At 45.3% G+C, this 13,649-nt stretch overlaps 1 protein-coding gene across 4 annotated transcripts in view; it reads left to right on the top strand.

Annotated features, from left to right (window-relative positions):
* Positions 1 to 13,649, top strand: part of LOC147008558 (RING finger protein 150-like) — a 43,878-nt gene that overhangs the window by 13,014 nt on the left and 17,215 nt on the right. The window lies entirely within an intron of this gene.

Raw genomic sequence — 13,649 nt, 5'->3', positions numbered from 1 at the left:
TATGTGATCAGCCCATTCAAGGTCTTGGCAGAGTGTTAGTACCAAGAAGCTCCAAAGACTGCACACAGCCGGAGGTTGATCGCAGCATTAAACTACAACGGCCCTCGAGCGCACACTTTTGCTTGGCTGAACCGTTTATGTTTTATTTCCCGTCGATAGGCTGGATCTGCATCTGGACCTTAACCAAAATATAATCGGCTTGTTCTTGTCACCTACTCAACTCATCCACCAAGTTTTGTCAAAATCTGTTCACAACTTTTTTTGAAGTTTCATGCTGTGTATCGTGTTTGGCCCGATCTCTCAATTGTGAAGAATCACTTTAAAAAGTATAATACCCGGATCCTCACCAAATTCTAATCCTTCGGTCCTTGTCACACATCCAACCTGTCTACCAAGTTTCATCCGCATTCATACATAACTTTTTGAGATACCCTACTCACAGCCAAACAAACAGGGTTGAAAACATAACCTCCCATCCACCTTCAGTGGTGGTGTTAATTAAAGAGTTATCCATATGTTCTGGTGTTGCACTTGGAAGTACTGAATGACATATTCCAGGTGATTGGCCTGCTTTATATGTTCTCCAAATTGGTAGACAAGGATTCGTCGTAAGCGTATCTTTCATTGGTTTGAGGTGAAGCGTAGTTTCCCGACAATTTTTTCTTTTGTCATGGGGGAAAAAAGTTGTTATGGCTGCAGAAACATCTCAATTATCACAATACAGTACTTGTATCTTGTCAAACATACGATGAGTCTTTACCAACCACAACTATTCCTACCTCTTGGGGTTGCAGGGTGTCGGTGATATTTTTCAGGGTGTTGGTGATAACTCAACCTATTACTCACGAATGATACCATGGGACCTTTAACTACCACTAACTAATGCCAGCAGATGGGATATCCATTTTAACGTCCATCCGAGGAACGGCACACACATTGATGAACCGCCCTGCACGCGAAACACCAGGATGACAGTTTTTATCTGGGCCGAGATTCAAACCCAGGCTGGACAGCTCAGAGGTTTGAGTATACATACCGTAATGCATGTAAGCTGGGAAAGGCTTATATTTTGTGAGTCGCTTACTTCCAAACCACGAAAGATTGTAGAATGAAATTTCCCTTCCCCTGCATCACATCCTCATCGACCTTGGTCGACTCCCAGAAACCTTGTCTCTCTGTTTGTACTTTCCCTCTGGCATCGGTGATGCGCGCTTCTTCTTTTGTTGCCTCCACCAAAAATGTATGAGTGGTGTAAATAACTTTTCAATGAGTCGTGAAATTCCAGTAGTGTAATCTTCGTTTCCTATAATCTTCAGGCTGGCCTTGGTGTCTGACCCATTTGGCTTTGCTGCAGTAAACAGCATTCTGTTTCCCCCACAAAAGGCTTTATTAGTGTTCAGGAATATTTCTGGAAATTATGACTAGCCAGCATTGTTTTGGAACGAATGACGAGCGGAGGAGGGCCTTCGATGGAGTTGGAGTCACCAACAGGTAGAAAACAATAACTGATCCCCCCCCCCCACCTCCACACACACACACTCCCACAAGACTTGCTCTTGTGTTTCCTTTGAATATTTTTTCGAGCGTGATGTCGTAAAGAAAGCATATCTGTAATATACAAGGAAGTTCAACGTCGGAGGAGGTTGAATATGTCTTCGAGAGGTCAATTAACCCTGGGTGAGTGTGCAGAGATTTCTGGGTAGTCTCGTGTACAAAGCCATAACATGAACAATGCTAATCTTCATATGTGACGTCATGGAGATGTTCGGCTGAAAAAAAAAAAAAAACAAAGATGAAAATTGCCAGCACTTCCCAAACTTTAGCGCATGATGAAGGAACATTTTGTAGACCAGAATTATCTTCTGCTGCTTTGTGTGTTCAAAAGCTGTCCCACAGTTTATTATGGAGCTTGTTGTTGGTTCAGCAGCAAGAATGTCAAACTTAAACGTCAGAGAACATGTCGCTTAGTGTTCCTTGCGGTGATTCTTTTCCTGGATGCTCTCCAGTCATTTCCTCTCATCATTTTGACGACTTGTTTGATCGATGCTCTTGGCTCCATTGCATGTGATGACTGGCAAACTTTCCCCAAAGTCGCGCAGTCGAACCCGAACTCCTTCAATGAGCGTTTAATGGCCGTATCTCAGACATTTTCCTCCTTGGTAGCATTTGACTCGAGGGAGTTCGCAACATACGACTTGGTTCTGCATACGATGTGAAGGAATTGTCCTATCCGACGGAGCTGAATGTTCTTCGAAGTAGCACTGGCACCATAAACGTGGGCAACTTTGAGCACTTTTCTCAGTCGCATCGTCATACGACGTGATGCCGAGAATGCGTCTGAGCAGCACACGTGGAAGCGATTAATTGTCCTCGTTTGTCGATGAGAGTCGAGGATTCGCTGTCATGGAGGAAGGTTGTGTAAGAAAGACTGCCTTGTACACTGTGCTAAGTTGACTTTTGAAGAGTCTTGCCGTTCTGTACTCATTTGAACAGACGTCGAAGGCAGCGCCTGCTTTTCCGATTTGTTGGTCTCTCTTGGCACCGATTAGCGCATCTTGACGAATAACACTGCTCAGGTGGGTGAACTTCTGGACTGTAGGAAGACTCGCGTTTACAGGTTTCATATTGTTCTTTCAATGTACACTTTGCTTGGAGCTGTCTGATGCACGATCTGTGTTTCGGATGCTGACAGTTAAGCCGACCTCTCTGGCTGAATTTGCATAAAAACTGGTGACCATTTCACGAGTTCCCTTTTAAGAAATTTCAGTGTTATGAGGCCATTAGGTCTTTCCTTTTTTTATGCTGAGCATTTCGTAAGGAAGCAACACATACCATATGATTTTTTTTTTTTTTGTAAGTGCTTGGTACGACTTTGAGGGTCGGCTTTGAACCGTCGACCTCTCACTCAGAGTGGATGCTCCAACCATTACATCACCAATCTCTTGGAGATATTTATTTTGATGATCCACCAAAGCAATCATCCACAAAGAGGAGTTCTTCGCTGCCCAGAAACCTTTGAGCTCGCTCTTAGACTTGCTTGGTTGAACAATCATGTATCACATCAGTTGTGACGTCGGTGCATGGGGGAAAGGGGAGGCTTTCACAGAGGATTGAAAGTTAGTTCTTGGCAGAAACACCACTTTGATGAAAATGAAATGGTCACTCCTAATGGCCAAAAATTATCCTGCCAAGAAATTCTGTTTGAATTTTAAAAATTTACTCATGTGTACTGAATTGCACGAGCACGGATGCGGGTGACAACAGTGAGCGGCCCTCGTGCCCGTGCCAATTTGCATTTCTGCATTGCAGGACAAAATGTACGTTCCTTTATGGAACATCAATGCACTTTCTACATGTACCATGACATGGGGTACCTTGTCTCATAAAGGCAGTGATCATGACATTTAAGTGGGCATAGCAACTCGGGGTGAAACAAAAGCATGTATTTGGCCAAAATATCAGCACACAATGAGCTACGCTTTTTGTAAATGGATCTGCTTTGGATCGGGGCCATCAGTTGGATGAGGAATCAACCCCTTGGTATTGCGGGTGCTGCTTTCTGAAAGTAGACAATCAATCAGAATTGTATTTGAGCCCTTCTACTTGCAATTCCAGCGTACATTTTATAAGACGAGGCTTTTGGCCTGCATTGTCGCTTTTACTGGAACTCTGCCAATATATTTGGGGAAATGTTTGGCAAGCCAAGTGGAGTTGAGAAACAACAGGAATGTAACAAACGTTTATCTGAGTGGACATTTCTTTGAGCAATGTTAGTTCATTTTGAAAAAAAGGTCCTCACTGTGACTTCACCCAGCAATAAACTTACTTTGATTACTGAGACTCCTACTACAACTACTACGACTGCTTTCCCTACTTTATTGTGGGGTTAGCGAGGGAATGTTTTTGTCCCAAGTTTTTCACAAACCAGCGAGCCAGACCTGATGTTCAACTGAGAGCTGATTTAGGTAGGAATTGGAATGTTTTTTCAGGATGTTGACGATAATTCGCCAAATCTTTGTGAAAGACACTGCGGTATCTTTAACGTCCATCAACGACTGATGCTGGAAGACGTGTCCTCCGGCTTATTGTCCTTTCTGTGGACGGCATGCACGTTGATGCATCACCCTGCATGCAAAGCACCAGGGTGACAGTTTACAGCTGGGTCGAGATTCGAACCCAGGCTAAGCGATTGCACATACCTCGAGGCTATCCTGCCAGCCATAGCAAGATAAACGACAGCATTATTTTCATGGTGGAGTTTATCAAATGTACGGCTGGGAAATGGCACTACAAATGCACCTCTTGTAATGTTCATTGATCACAAGACGAGTAGTGTTCTGGTGTTTATGGACATCAATTGGTATATATATATATATATATATATATATATATATATATATATATATATATATATATATATATATATATATATATATATATATATATTGTTACGAATCTGGAAACCATGCACACTCAACATTCAGGTCCCAAAGTTAGTTATGCTGGTAAGTACGTGTGTAGTCAGGACCACATCCTTTTGTTTAGCGGGAGGATTAAATGTGTGCGTTGTGATGCCTTTAGTAAGGTTTTATATCCAACAAACCCTCCAACAAGCCATCTAACAACCAACAACCATCCCATCTACATGACCCAACCTGCCTATCACCACCCGTTGGCAGCTCGTACCTTGACTTGCCGAGAGGGGGGGCCTCGCGGTTCCAGTCCTCGGCTCATAGTTCTTGTATGGCTTTTTCAGCGTTGACCCTGTTACTCTTTGCAAGCAAAGCCACGTGGAGAATATTGGGTCTCCGAACAGGGGCCACGGCTCTGCCCCGGTAGGGTGCGGCCGTAGGCCAATGATGGACGGACAGCGAGGTGATTCTCGCCAAGGCCCCTCCCCGTGTGGGAGGAGATATATATCCCCGAGCAGACTCGGTTGTCGTTGGCGTTGGTGCTGGCAGATCTCGAGTACTTGAGTGGTTACAAGTTGGTTGGCGGTGGTTGGGCTGGAGAGTGAGTGAACCAGCCTGTTCGTGAAGCCTTGGTGGGTCCCGTCCGCGACCCTGATATCAGCCCCGGAGCTCCGATTGCTCCACACGGCTGCCGCCATGAGCCACGAGTCCCACACGTGCGGCTGGGACCTTCGATGACCCACAGGTGCCCATCCGAACTCTGACCCCCAGCTCATCTCTCTCATCGGCTGGAGGGTCCAATAAAAACTCCGGCGTTTTTCTTTTTGTGTGTGTGACTGTGTGTGGGCCCGTCTGTAAGTAGAATTGTTTAAGTGTTTATTTCTTCATTGTAAATACTGCAATGCATATTCGCGATAAGTCTCGCCTCTTCGGTCTTTTGATTTTATTGTAAATAAATTATTAGAAATGTTCCCAGCTCGTTTCCGTCCTTTCTTTATTTGGTCCAGCATGGTCCGGGTCTGAGTTCAGACGGGGTTTCATCCCCGATAATCCGTTAATCCTAGCTGGCACGGCTTTGGCAGTTTCCGCTCGGCTGCAACCGAGCCAGAGTTGGTCGTCGCTAGTTGGAACTCCACCGCAGTCTGTAGAGTGACCCGGTTCGAGAAAGACGTGCCGAGGGCGTGAATCCCCGGTAGCCAAGACTGCGTGGTCATTTCGTTATATTGGGATCTCGACAATTAACCCTACGCCACGCGGTCGAGATATTGGCGTTTCACGGTCAATTAATCGACCCACCGGCTTCGGAGTTATCCGGAGCGACGGCCTATAATTCCGGGGAGTCTGGTGGAGACAACGCGATTTTCCCCACCTAACGGTCGTTCTTGCCACCGACCCCCGGCCCACAACAATATTATCAAATAATTTTGGTTGACTGTGTAATCGCACAAATAAAGAAGCTATAATCCGTATTATTCTCACTGAAACAAACAATTTTAGGAAAAATTGCCACTTTTCGGCTCTGCGCAGCAGAAGTGACTGGTGTAGTAAGTCGTTCCAACAATAAGCAGCCACTCTTTTTTACACGTATGCTCTCTGCATTCACTTTATCACGGTATTGTCCTTGCGAAGCTTTTATCAAAATATGCTCCTTACTTTGGAATTATTTTCCTGCTCACATTTGTTCTGCTCTGACACTTTTTTTTTTCCAACTTCTTTAAAGACTACTTTTTAGTCTCGCCCCAAAGGGGTTGCAAGACTGTTGCAACATCTGTAAGTGTCAATATATTGTTGCGGACCCAGGCTCAGGGGCGAAAACGAGGGGTGAACTGCCTCGGGTTCCCACCAGACACTCCAGAATCGCAGGCGTCGCACACTAATAACTTTGTGACGCAGCAGGTCGCTAATTAATCGACCGTGAATGCCAATAACTCGACCACGTGACTTAGGGTCCTCCATCTGATATGGTTTACCTAAAGGTCATGTGATCTAATTACCGGGGGACGCCCTCGGTATGCACTTTGCTCAAATCGGATCACCTTACCAGATCAGATGCAGCTGAGAGAGACTGCCAAACACGTACTAGCTAGGAAACAGATCGTTGGGGGGAGGGGGGTAATGTCCCGGCTAAATTAGGGTGCAAACCATGCTGGACCAATGGAGGAAAAAGACAAAAACGAGCTGGAAACATTTCTATACAAGCATTTATTTACAATGGCAAGGAAAGGTATGTGGCACATTGAACTGGGTTTATTTGTATGTACAGCAAGGATAGCAAGGAATTTGTGGGGTGTGACAAAAGGCGAGCAATCTTAACTTAAACCTAGTCTCCATCTTTCTTTCTCTCTCTCCCTCTCCCTCTCCCTCTCCCTCTCCCTCTCCCTCTCCCTCTCCCTCTCCCTCTCCCTCTCCCTCTCCCTCTCCCTCTCCCTCTCCCTCTCCCTCTCCCTCTCCCTCTCCCTCTCCCTCTCTCTCTCTCTCTCTCTCTCTCTCTCTCTCTCTCTCTCTCTCTCTCTCTCTCTCTCTCTCTCTCTCTCACACACACACACACACGGAAGATTAAATATAGCTCAGAGAGAAAGAAGCATGTCCTGACACCAATAACGAGACAGCGAGCGAAGGGGAAACAGCAAAGAAGAGGTTACGAAGAAAAGAGAGCTAACAGCTCCGCGCTCCCCCTTTTGTATGCCCTGGGCAAAGGGTGGAGTGATGACCCAAAACGACACGCTGTGACCCGAATCCCGCTTCTCTATTGGGCCACAGCAGCCCTAGCCATGCCCTGCCAGATTCCGGGACCGGAAATTGTCTCAGTTGCCCATCCGCTTCGGTACGGGTCGAAGCTCCCGACTCAACATAGGGTATGCTTCCTGAGCCGGCTCCCCGGCACTGAACGTGCTCCGAGTGCAGTCTGAATGTCGAATAGCAACGGACTTTCGCCCCACTCACGGGCCCCCTCTCATGAGCCAAAATGCACACCCGGGCCCTGTACCAAACTCCAGGATCGTCCTTCTTGCGACCCCTCCTCGTTGCCCCTGTCTTGCTGTGGTCTGGCGACTGAACGAGGGTTGTATCAATTCCGTGTGCTCACCCGAGATGTCTCCAGCAAGATGCGGTCGAGCTATTGACGTCTGCTGCTTGGCCAAGCATCACGCAGTCCCAAGGCCAGCCCGAGTCATGCAGTACTCCTCCATATAGAGTGGCGAATTGTAGTGATGCAGTAGTATGAGAATATTTTTCCCGTGTGCGGAGGCGTTTATGGTCGAAGTGGTGTGGTTTGGTAAGTCAAGTGCAAAGCAAGGTGAGATGCCGGTTGGAAATTGGTGCACAGAGTTCAACGAAATGATGGTGCACGATGCCCATGTGCGGGTTGTGTAGTGTGTAGTGGAGGGAGTCTGGTGGTTCCGAGCCATGGGAGGCATTGTGGCAGTGGTGTAGTCTAGGTTTTTGTAGTGAGTATGCTGTGATGATCCCCGAATCCCTCCCCGCCTTCGCCACATCTGTACCTGAGCGACACCCCATAAGCATCACGGCACAAACACTTACACTACATGCATCCACACACAATTGAGAGCATTCTACAACACTGAGTATGTGTTATCAACAAATTATAGCAACACAGACTATAACAGCGAATGACATTTACAGCTGGGAAGATTTAAACGCTTTGGACTGATTTTCTACCGTTTAGTGATCCCTAGTGATTTTGCATGGCTGGAGGATACGAATTAAAACAGTATGTTCACTCGTCTTCCAAACCATTCATTTATTCATTCACTTGCCATTGCAGTTAAAGACCGAATTGTGGCAAGTTTTACAAAGAAAAAAAATATGACACTATATGACACAAATATTAAAATCATCTTCTATTAAAAAGTCGATAAAAAGGGCACAACATCAATTGTATGCAAACATGCAGAGTTTCAAAATATCAATATTAAAAATTCTAGTAAGGTGTCATGTATATAGTCAAACATCTATGAAGCCAAGAAGGGATGGATTGTGAAAGAAATATAAATTAATGTTACAAAAATATTTACATTATATTTGTGATTAGTTCAAAGATAAAATGCCAGTCAGTGATCTTGAAAATCAACGTCTATGCATATTCAAAATAAGGATCAAGAAGAGCATGGGACTATTGCTAAGGCCGAGGTCACATTTGCAACGGCGGCCGTGGGGTCTCCAAAATCTGCGGCCACTAGCAATTATACGGCGGCCGCAGTATTTCCACGGTCACACAATGTAGCAGTCACATATGTTTTTATTTTTCGGGTAGCCGCACGGGGTATTTATAAATTGTGGAGACCGAAAACGTGGGGGTGCCGTACGGTTGTTGATTTGATGTCGCACGGTGACCTTAGGGCGTCGCTGCGGCGGCCATATAATTTTCAAGGCAGACGCAAGGTGCCTGCAAGGCGACCGCAAGGTGACCGCAAGGCGACCGCAGGGGGGCCCTAAGGCGAACGTGCGGCCAGACGGACGGTAACGAATGGGTATATATACCAGTTCTTTTTTTTACTGAAATAAAAATATAACAGTATATATAACTGAATATACGATAACTATAATATACCGTGGTGCCCCCAGAATCCGAACGCCCCATTGTTTGAACAAATTGGAATCCGAACAATTTTTTTCGAGAAAATTTTGCCCAAAAAACCTAATACATTTTAAAAAACCGAACACAACGTGGCGTTCATGTTTGTTCACGTGCCTCCCCCACCTGTTTGAGCCGCATCTTCGCACTTTGTTCATTCAGTTCGTCGGTGGAAGTCCTCGTGAAAGCATCTCTCGTGTGTCGATCGAGACTTTAGGCCTCAGTCACATTTGCTCTACGGCGAGGATACGGCGGCCGTACGCCCTCTGAATTGACAGAAACGTGCGGCGGCCGCAGAGAAACTGAGGTGGCCTCAGGGTGGCCCTACGCTGTATGGCTATATTTTACAGGTCGTAAGGTCACCGTGGAATTATAACGCGGAGTTATAACTTTTTTCATTTCTGCATTCGCTGTAGAAATTCGACAAGCCGAAACAAAAGAACTGGTTAAAAAAAAAAAAAAAATTAACCTATTCGTTACCGTCCGTCTGGCCGCATGTTCGGCTTAGGGTCCCCCTGCGGTCGCCTTGCGGGCACCTTGCGTCTGCCTTGAAAATTATATGGCCGTTGCAGGAATGCCCTAAGGTCACCATGCGACATCAAATCAAAGAACGTACGGCACCCCCACGTTTTCGGTCTCCACAATTTATAAATACTCCGTGCAGCTCCCCGAAAAATAAAAACATATGTGACTGCTACATTGTGTGACCATGGAAATACTCCGGCCGCTTTATAATTGCTAGTGCCCGTACATTTTGTGGACCCTGCGGCCGCCGAGCCAAATGTGACTTCGGCCTTACCTCGTGTTTTCACCTTCATTATCTTGCCAAAACAAAGTTTTTGCATGATATGTTAGTCAGCTTGTATGTTTTGTGATGTTTGTTTTTTTAATCATCTTGTGTTTTAATTAATAACAAAATAAAAACAATGTCACCCGCAGGGTGACCCGTATCTTGCCAAAAGGTGACCACGTGTGACTTCTTTAAGGTCACACTGAGGTGAACAGAGCTGCTATCCACCAGGAGCGACTCCTTGAGGAATATCTGCCTATGAGAGATTCCGATGAGAATCATTCTGCAGAGTAACCATGAAAAACATGCGTTTGCCTCATAACGTCACCAAATGACGTCATAATGTCTCAAGCTTGACATATCTAGAAAGCACTCATCGAGGTGTTCAATTTGAGGTACTACACGATATGGTTCCTAAAACTTGAAAATTTGACCTTGGGGTCAAATATGTTTGACCTCAGGCGCTAACCATGAAGGTCAAGGCCAATCGCCACCAAAAATTAATCAGCTGAGCGCCAGACCATGAACTATATTCCCATGAAGTTTGAAGATGATCCGATCAAAATTACTCAAAAAATAAGGGTTTCGTCGACTCCCCTGATTTGCGACAAAGTGATCTTGACCTTTGACCTTGACCTTCAAAATTTTGTGCACTGAAAGGGACCTCTATAGGCCTCTGATATGCGAAGTTACAAAAATTTCCAATGATAACTGTGCTCTGCAGAATTTTTTATACGTGATTACAGACAAACAAATAAACAAACAAACAAAAAAACAAAAAAAAACAAAAAAAAAACATACAAGCTGACTAACATATCTTGCAAAAACTTCGTTTTGGCAAGATAAAAAGCAATCCGATCACGTGGTGTGACGGACTGTCGGGCAAGGATTGAATTTCACAGCAAAACCAGTTGTAATTTGGAATATCCATGATTACGTCAGCCCGATGCGTTTGATGAAAGCGATTGTGGTTCTGCGGACATCATGTTTGATGAGCTGCCCTGGGGGCAGCGCTCTCGCAGAGTGCGCGAGCGATCGGAACCCAGGCTGGAGCTCGAGCCTGTGTGGACCTTTGGATGTGGTGATTGTACCAGTTTTCATACAAGACACCGCCACCGAAGGTCATTTATTCATCTTATTTTACCTTAAACATGGGGAATTTCAGTTTAAAGTGCCTCGAAAGTGGGTTTTCTTGGGGTCCACGAATGGATTAATTCACTCCATTATTTCTTATTGGGAAAATATTTTTGGAATCCGAACTTTTTGCAATCCGAACAGCCTCCTGGAACGAATTAAATTGGGTTTCTGGGGCACCACTGTGTATTGGCAAACACCTATACTCCGATCTCTAGCGGTAGCGCACGGTCGACGCAGACTGCCACGGAGGCCTACGTAGGTGCACGGCGGGCGTAGGGGAACCATGCGTCAACCCTGCGTTGCCCGCATGTAGTCACACAGACCGCAAGGCCACCGTACGGCGACCATAGAAATAGTGCGGCCGCCGTAATTTTTTGGGGGTTGGGAAAATTCATTTTTCATTGAGAAGAGCTTACGGCAGCCGCACGAATAACGCAAGCCCACCGTACGCCCTACGTTCGGTCGACGTGGAACACATCTACGTCATAGCTTGGCTTGTCGAATTGATACGGTGAATGTAGAAATGAAAAAAAAGTTATAACTCCACGCTATAATTCCACGGTGCCCCTACGGCCTGTAAAATATAGCTAAACGGCGTAGAGCCTCCCTGAGGCCACCTCAGTTTCTCTGCGGCCGCCGCACGTTTCTATCAATTCAGAGGGCGTACGGCCGCCGTAGAGCAAATGTGACCTCGGCCTAAATCGAGTCACATAATCTTCATGGGGGTGGGGGGAGGTAAGAAGGGGGTGGGTGGGGTAACTAGCCTGGTAGTCTACAAAACTTTCCAAATATGTTTGTACTCAGGCATCTGAGGTGTGCTTTGCCTCCTTGCTTGTTTGGCAGAGCGATGGCTTCTCAACCATGTTGTGACGTACTTCCTTGGCTCAAAAAAACTTACAGGGAGCCCATTGATGCTGATCATCATCAAATTACTTACATTGAACAACAACAATGTAGATCTCTTGTCCGTGCATACATTGCTCATTCGACTGAAACCCCTTTCACACTCAGCTGTGCTGCAAGGGATGGTCTGCATGCATCGTATGAGAGGTTTTAGGCTTTCAGGCTCACTGTGTGGGTGCTCAAGGAAATCTCTCATACCATTAAATGCTTGGCTTTCTGCATATACATGGCAAGTTTCACGAAGATCCGATGAAAACTCTGGGTTGTGAAATAATGTCAAAAAATAGGAATGACGTCATAAAAATTGATATGACGTCATAGTGATGCATCATATGTGCGGTAATGCATTCCGGCTAATGCCCTGTTCGATTTCCGCAAACAGAATTCAAAAAGCTTGCCTTGTTTCGGAGATAATTTTTAGGCGATTTCCATTAGCGGAGATATTTTGACATCATAACTTTTTTTCTTGGAGGAATTTTAAAAAATCGGAGATGGTTACTGTCTGTGCAGGGTATTTTTACATCTGTACGCTAAGTTTCAGGAAGTTTCGATGAAAACTGCAGGCTGTGAAACAAAAAAGTCCACACGAAGAAGATGAAGAACAACAACGTGAGTAAGACTTAGAGATCCTCCACGAGGATCTAAAAATTAGAGTCTCTTGATCCGGACCTTCACCAAAATCTAATCAGTTCGTCCTTGTCACACACCCAACCTGCCCACCAAATTTCATTCGGATCCATGCACAACTTTTTCAGATATCATGCACACAGACAGACAGACAGAGACAGACAGACAAACAAACGGAGAGAGGTGAAAACATCACCTCCTTCACCTTCCGTGGGGAGGTATTAATGACGTTATTGGTCACATGGTTTGTCAGCCATCTTGTTTTTTATTTCGTTAAAAACCTTCAAAGATCTCTGAAACGGCTGAACAGATCGAGGCAAAACTTTACACGTATGACCGCTTTTCCATGAGGGACAAAACGTTCACACCTTTGACGTCATAGGTCACATGGTTTGGCAGCCATATTAAATTTACCCTAAAAACTATTTTTTGAAAAATCTTCTCCAGAACAGCTGGACAGATCACGGGGAAACCACATAAATGTTCCCCCAAGCCTTTGGGATACCAGGGTACTCACAAATAATTGATAGGCCACGAGGTTTGGTACCGATATAGGATTGGGCGAAAATCTTCAAAACAAAAAAATTATCTTGAACCGCTTCATCAATCGACGTGAAACTTCACAATTATGATCCAGTCGTGATCGGGAATGTGTGTTTTAATTTCAAACCGATGAGACACATGGTCTGGCAGCCAGAGTTTTTTTTTTTTTTCGAATAAGGTTCACTTGGCTGTGCCTGGATGTGTTTGAGGGTAGAGGAGGAGCAGTTGAAATGTGAATCCTATCCAGGTTCCTCCTGATGACTTCATCTTTGCCTTTTGCTTGTTCGGGTTCCTTCTGATGACTCAAATGCAGGACTTGTACCTATATTTGATCTTCCATTTGATTTGAATTTAATTTATTTTAAATCCATTCTGAATTCACTTGAATAATAATGAAAAATGTCATGGGTCAGGGTCAGGTGTCCAATCAAAGCGGGGTTGCTCCAAAGCGGGACGTCTTGGTACCCGGTCATCATTACAACAGGCATTTTAAAGGTCATTTTCCCTGTGAGAGTGGGGGTTAGCCTTGCGGGCCCCATGACAATCTTCTCCACTTTGCCTGTACTCATGATGGCTCCCTTTTTGAGGCAATGTTTTACAGTTTGATGCCCTTCCTGATGCCAACCCTTTTCGTCACCTCTTG

This window comes from Eptatretus burgeri, chromosome 18 (assembly GCF_056783735.1).
Source record: "Eptatretus burgeri isolate ZD-2024b chromosome 18, Ebu_testis_v1, whole genome shotgun sequence".
NCBI classification, from domain to species: domain Eukaryota; kingdom Metazoa; phylum Chordata; class Myxini; order Myxiniformes; family Myxinidae; genus Eptatretus; species Eptatretus burgeri.
Note: the sequence above shows the minus strand (reverse complement) of the source record. Positions and strands in the feature narration are given on the sequence as shown.